Raw genomic sequence first — 6,409 nt, forward strand, 5'->3', positions numbered from 1 at the left:
CCTGCTTTGGGGCAGGAGCTAAGTGTTGAAGGGGCGGGGTCCTCTGAGTTTGAAAGCTGGTATCCAGTTGTTCAGGGTCCCAGTCCCATCTTTCACCAGTGTCTGCCTACCTAAGTAAAAACGCTTATTTTCATTTAATTTCCATTTTTTATTTAAGACTAGAAGGTAGCAATGAGATCTGGGGCATCCACGCTGCACAAAACACACAGGTGGAAACAGCAGCCAGAGGCCCACATGACCCAGCCAGTGGTCATCCAGGGACATCACAGGGGCGAGGGGTCTCTATGGGCTCCCCGGTCAGGGTCACAGCCACAGAAAGGGCAGTGAGAGGTGGAGCTTCCATCTGGGGAGGGACAGGTGTGTTGGAAGCCCCAACCCACACCCTGGGAAGAGACTGAGAAGAGGTCGAGACAGCCCGAGGGTGTGGAGGAAGAGCAGTCTCACTCTGCTAGGCCTCCCCAGCTGCCTCTGCACTGCCCACACCAGCCCTGCCGCTGTTCCCTCCTGATCCAGTGGACCCTGAGGTGGCCCTGGTGGCCTCGATCCCAAGCCCCTGGCTGCCTTGCCCTTGCTCTGACAGACTAGCTAAAGCTTGGGGCCCTTGAGGCTTTGGGCTTGAATAGTTTGTTGCCACAGCTCTTGCTGCACAGGAAGAACATTGTAGGGTGCACCTCGGCAGCCAGCTGTGGCACAGAGGGGAAGCCGGAGGGGTTTCTGAGCTCCAGCGCTTTTCCTGCAGGTGTCCACGTGTTCCAGACTCTGTTCCAGGGATTTATGGTGCCTTCATTGCAAAGTCCTGACCCGAGCAGGAGCAGCCGTGTAGAAGTGTGATTGGATGGTGAGCTGCTGCCGGGGATGGGAACCCCCCCAGGGCCCGCCTGTCCTGTCCTTGTGTGGCCAGGTCGGGGTTCTTTACGGCTGCCTCCAAGCCAGAGAGGCGCGAGAGCAGACCATATCTTCAGTTTCTATGACCCACCTTGAGGAAGAGAAATTACAGTTTTTATGGCTGCCTTGGGGAGAGAAAGGAGTGGTGGGGAGAGGGCAGGAGGGCTCAGACAGAGGCTGCTTTTCAAGGCCCAAACGCCCCAGCAAGGTCACTAATGGGGTCGCCGGCCTTCTCTGCTCTGGAGCTGTCCTGAGGCTGCTTGGGGAGTGCAGGCCAAAGGCACACAGGCTGAGACGGGCACCCTGCCTGCTCCTGGTATCCATTGAGTGACGGGGCCATGGGGCTGAGCCAGGGACCACTCAGGAAACCAGACTGTGGTGTGTGCACCTTGCAGAGCCCAGGTTGTAGGTATCTGCACTGGTGTGTTCTTAAGTTCTGCATCCCCAAGTCCCCAACGCAGCCTTGCCCCGAAGCTTGGCCTAGGGAGCCTCAGCAGGGGCATCAGCAGCTTATCCGCAGACCCCAGAGAGCCCCTGCCCCACCTGTGAGCACACAGCAGACTTCACAGAGGGGCTCACAGGGCGGGGCAGGAGCTGTGGGGGGGGGGCTGTGTGTGCTCACAGGTGCAGCAGGAGCTCTGTGGGGGAGGGGGCTGTGTGTGCTCACAGGTGCAGCAGGAGCTGTGGGGGGGAGGGGGCTGTGTGTGCTCACAGGTGCAGCAGGAGCTCTGTGGGGAGGGGGCTGTGTGTGCTCACAGGTGCAGCAGGAGCTCTGTGGGGGGGGGCTGTGTGTGCTCACAGGTGCAGCAGGAGCTCTTTGGGGGGGGCTGTGTGTGCTCACAGGTGCAGCAGGAGCTCTGTGGGGGGGCTGTGTGCTCACAGGTGCAGCAGGAGCTCTGTGGGGGGGCTGTGTGTGCTCACAGGTGCAGCAGGAGCTCTGTGGGGGAGGGGGCTGTGTGTGCTCACAGGTGCAGCAGGAGCTCTGTGGGGGAGGGGGCTGTGTGTGCTCACAGGTGCAGCAGGAGCTCTGTGGGGGAGGGGGCTGTGTGTGCTCACAGGTGCAGCAGGAGCTCTGTGGGGGAGGGGGCTGTGTGTGCTCACAGGTGCAGCAGGAGCTCTGTGGGAGGGGGCTGTGTGTGCTCACAGGTGCAGCAGGAGCTCTGTGGGGGGAGGGGGCTGTGTGTGCTCACAGGTGCAGCAGGAGCTCTGTGGGGGAGGGGGCTGTGTGTGCTCACAGGTGCAGCAGGAGCTCTGTGGGGGAGGGGGCTGTGTGTGCTCACAGGTGCAGCAGGAGCTCTGTGGGGGAGGGGGCTGTGTGTGCTCACAGGTGCAGCAGGAGCTCTGTGGGGGGGCTGTGTGTGCTCACAGGTGCAGCAGGAGCTCTGTGGGAGGGGGCTGTGTGTGCTCACAGGTGCAGCAGGAGCTCTGTGGGGAAGGGGGCGTGTGTGCTCACAGGTGCAGCAGGAGCTCTGTGGGGGGGCTGTGTGTGCTCACAGGTGCAGCAGGAGCTCTGTGGGGGGGCTGTGTGTGCTCACAGGTGCAGCAGGAGCTCTGTGGGGGGGGGCTGTGTGTGCTCACAGGTGCAGCAGGAGCTCTGTGGGGGGGGCTGTGTGTGCTCACAGGTGCAGCAGGAGCTCTGTGGGGGGGCTGTGTGTGCTCACAGGTGCAGCAGGAGCTGTGCCATCAGTAGTGGACATGGTTCAGCTTGGCCACAGGAAACAAGCTGGTGTCAGTCATCTGGACCCACATGGGCCTATAAATGTGACCCTGATGACCCCTGTTTTCTCAGAATCACTTGGAAAGACTCTGTATCCCACATGAGATGAACTTGCTGAGCCAAACCTCTGTCCTTGGGAATATTTGCAGGTGTGTGCAGAGTTCTACAATTAGGTTGCACCCGATCTTCACAAGTAAGAAAGTCAAACACGGAAGCAACTCCAAACCTAGAAAGATCCTGCACATGAAGCCACTTAAAGGTGGCAGTCACTCACGTGTGGAAAACAAGGACTCACTGGTCCCAGGGCATCAGCGTATGAACCTCCTTTCAGAAATTCACTGAGGATAAAATAAGTGGGATTGGCTTTGTTTTTTTTCCTTAGATTTATTTATTTGAAAGGCAGAGTTACACACACACACACACAGAGAGAGAGAGAGAGAGAGAGCGAGATCTTCCATCTATTGATTCACTCCCCAAATGGCTATGCCTAGGCTGGGCCAGACTGAAGCCAAGAGCCAGGAGCTTCACCTGGATCTCTCATGTGGCTACAGGGGCCCAAGTACTTGGGCCATCTTCCACTGCTTTCCCAGGTGCATTAGCTGGGAGCTGGATCAGAAGTGGAACACTTAAGACTCCAACAGGTGCCCATACGGGATGCCAGCATTGCTGTGCCACAGCGCCGCCCCAGGGTTGGTTTTCACAGCAGTTAGCAACTCTGATGTCCATGGATCTGGACCGTGGGCCTGGAATTCTAACAGGGATAGCTGGCTCCACCTTCAGTCAAGAGCACCTTTCAGAAAGTGAAAGCCGTGGTGCTGGCATCCCATATAGGCACCGGTTCTAGTCCTGGCTGCTCCACTTCCAATCCAGCTCTCTGCTATGGCCTGAGAAAGCAGTGGAGGATGGCCAAGTCCTAGGACCCCTGCACCCGTGTGGGAGACCCGAAGGAGGCTCCTGGCTTTGGATTGGCTCAGCTTTGGCCATTGTGGCCATTTGGGGAGTGAATCAATAGATGGAAGATCTCTCTCTTTCTCTCTCTCTCTCCCTCTCCCTCTCTCTGTCTCCTCTTCCAACCCTCCACCCCCACCCCCACCCCTCCGTAACTGTGCTTTTCAAAAACAGGTGTTTGTTTTCTGGTCCCCTGTCCCTGCAGACGGCCACAGGGACTGACTCAGGGGACAGAGATGAAGTCTGCCTGAAAGAAGCAAAGGGCACAGCTCACAGGCGACAGGAAGGCCACTGAGCCAGTTCCGAAATGCAGCTCCACACTGCATGCTCTGTCCCCACCCCGCTCTGCCCAAGGCCTGGACCCTGAGCAGCGGCCTTGGGCTCTGTCCGCTGCTGCACCAGGTGCCAGCGAGGCCGTGAAGCTGCAGGAGCGACACTCACTGGGGCCGCACAGCAGAGCAGCACCGAAGGCGGCCTGGTGGTTCTTCCGTGCTCCGCACACTCATTCCCGGGGTCCAGCAGGCGTCCTTTTGGTGTTTATCCAAATAACCTGAAAAGTAAGACCACATAGAAGCCTACACCGGGTTGTCCACCCCAGAGAGAATAAGTGTGGACAAAGCCAGCTGTGTCTGCAGCTCGCTCAGAGCAGAAGTTACAGACGTGCTGGTGGAGCCTGCAGGAATTCAGAGCAACTTTCCGCCCCGCAGCCTAGAAGACGCCAGGCCCAGGGTGAAGCCGGGAGAAGCTGCCCTGGGTCTCGCAGTGGCCCTGGACGCTGGTGAGCTCTGCTGAGGCAGGGCCGGGTCGTCCTACTGCTGGTCCAGCTGTGACTTCGCTGATTCCCAGGTGTGCGGGCAGCAGCACACACAGGCTGGAGGAGGCCGAGCCCCGTGAGCTCACGGTTTTCTTCTGCTATTTGGGGTCCGCAACGTTTGCTTTTGCCTTGGGGCCTGCTGTGTTCTTTCGTTTCCCAAGAACCCCATCTCCTTCATAAGCTCCTGTCCCAGGCAAGGGTGACCTCTGGGTGACCATTTCCCAAGAACCCCATCTCCTTCATAAGCTCCTGTCCCAGGCAAGGGTGACCTCTGGGTGACCATTTCCCAAGAACCCCATCTCCTTCATAAGCTCCTGTCCCAGGCAAGGGTGACCTCTGGGTGACCATTTCCCAAGAACCCCATCTCCTTCATAAGCTCCTGTCCCAGGCAAGGGTGACCTCTGGGTGACCATTTCCCAAGAACCCCATCTCCTTCATAAGCTCCTGTCCCAGGCAAGGGTGACCTCTGGGTGACCATTTCCCAAGAACCCCATCTCCTTCATAAGCTCCTGTCCCAGGCAAGGGTGACCTCTGGGTGACCATTTCCCAAGAACCCTATCTCCTTCGGAAGCTCGTGCCACAGACAAAGGTGACCTCTGGTCTGCAGGTCTGGCCCGCAGTGGCCTCAGGCAGTGGCCGGGCTGTGTTCAGTGGATGGGGACGCCTGGGGCTGCAGGCGCTGCCCATCACCTGGGGCTGTGGGGGCTGAGGAAGGCTGGAGCCTGCAGGTCTGGACAAGGGTAACCAAATACTGGCCCCGTGACCCAGGTAAACCTTGTGACCTGGGGGCCTCTTGTGGTTTCCACGGTGGGTTCTGGCCCAGAAACCTATGTTTAGATGCAACTTAATTGCACAGCAGATGCATCAGGAAGAGGTCCAGGAGGAGCCGCTCTGCCCCAAGCAGGGCATTCCTGGCGTTCTGGCCCCGCTGCGGCCTGGAGGGGCCAGGTGGACACAGCATGGCTGTATCACATGAGGCCCAGATCTCCGTAAGCTGGCTGTGCTGTGTGGAACACCTGTCCCTGGTCAGCCTTGCAACCAGCAGCCAGCAGTCAACCAACTACTCACTGGCCAGGAGACCTCTGGTGGCTGATGGTAGGTGGGAGAGGGAGAAGTGGGCCAGGTGACCGAGTCCTACCATGTCATCCCCAGGGCGCCAGTCACACAGGCGTGTCTGCGGGTGGCCATGGCCATGGTAGAGGGGCCCTTCCTGGCCCAGACGCTCACAGCAACGATTCCCTCACAAAACAGGGAGGTAGTGAGGGGCTTTCCCTGCATCGGCTGCTCTCAGCTCTTCCAGCTCAGTGACCGGTGCACCCAGTGCACGTGTGCGGTGAGACCGCCTGAACCCTTCACATCAGCACCAGCCCAAGCACTCTCTCTTGGCCACTTCCGGCTGGTCTCCTGGGACAGGAAGTCCTGACAATGCCAAAGGTGCCACAGCGATGAGACTAGCATGATTTCTTGGAGAAACAGCCTCACAGACTGATGACCAGAGAAGAGCCCATAAAGCACGCCAGCTGACAGGTGATGGCTGAAGAGTGCTCAGCTGACAGCTGACAGGTGATGTGGCGCAGGTGCAATGCCAGGGAGGAAGGGACAGCGTTTGCAGCAAGTGATGCTGGGACAGCTGGACATTGTAGGCAAAGACGCCTCACCCAAAACCAACTCAGACCTCCGACGTGGTCTTCACGCCCAAAGCACAAAGGGCAATCATTATAACTTAGACTTCATCAGAGATTCAGAGCTGCTCAATGAGAGACTCATCCGAGAAGATAAAAGATGGGCTCGGGTGGGGGGAGCCCTCACAAACCCCACCTCAGCAATACTGTTGTGCTGAGTGTTAGAGAACATGTGACATTCAACAAGGAGAAAAGGGACCAACAATCCCATCAGAAAACAGGCGCAGACCTGCAGAGGCTGGCCCCGCACAGCACACAGGTGGAAGCGAGCGCCTGAGCCAGGCCGCGTCGGCAGGGCACAGGCCGCAGTCAGGCCAAGCTGCTGCTCCCCACCAGGAGTGCCGGTGCTGGCACAGGGGAGCC

The sequence above is a fragment of the Oryctolagus cuniculus genome, chromosome 8, assembly GCF_964237555.1.
Source record: "Oryctolagus cuniculus chromosome 8, mOryCun1.1, whole genome shotgun sequence".
In the NCBI taxonomy this organism is placed as follows: domain Eukaryota; kingdom Metazoa; phylum Chordata; class Mammalia; order Lagomorpha; family Leporidae; genus Oryctolagus; species Oryctolagus cuniculus.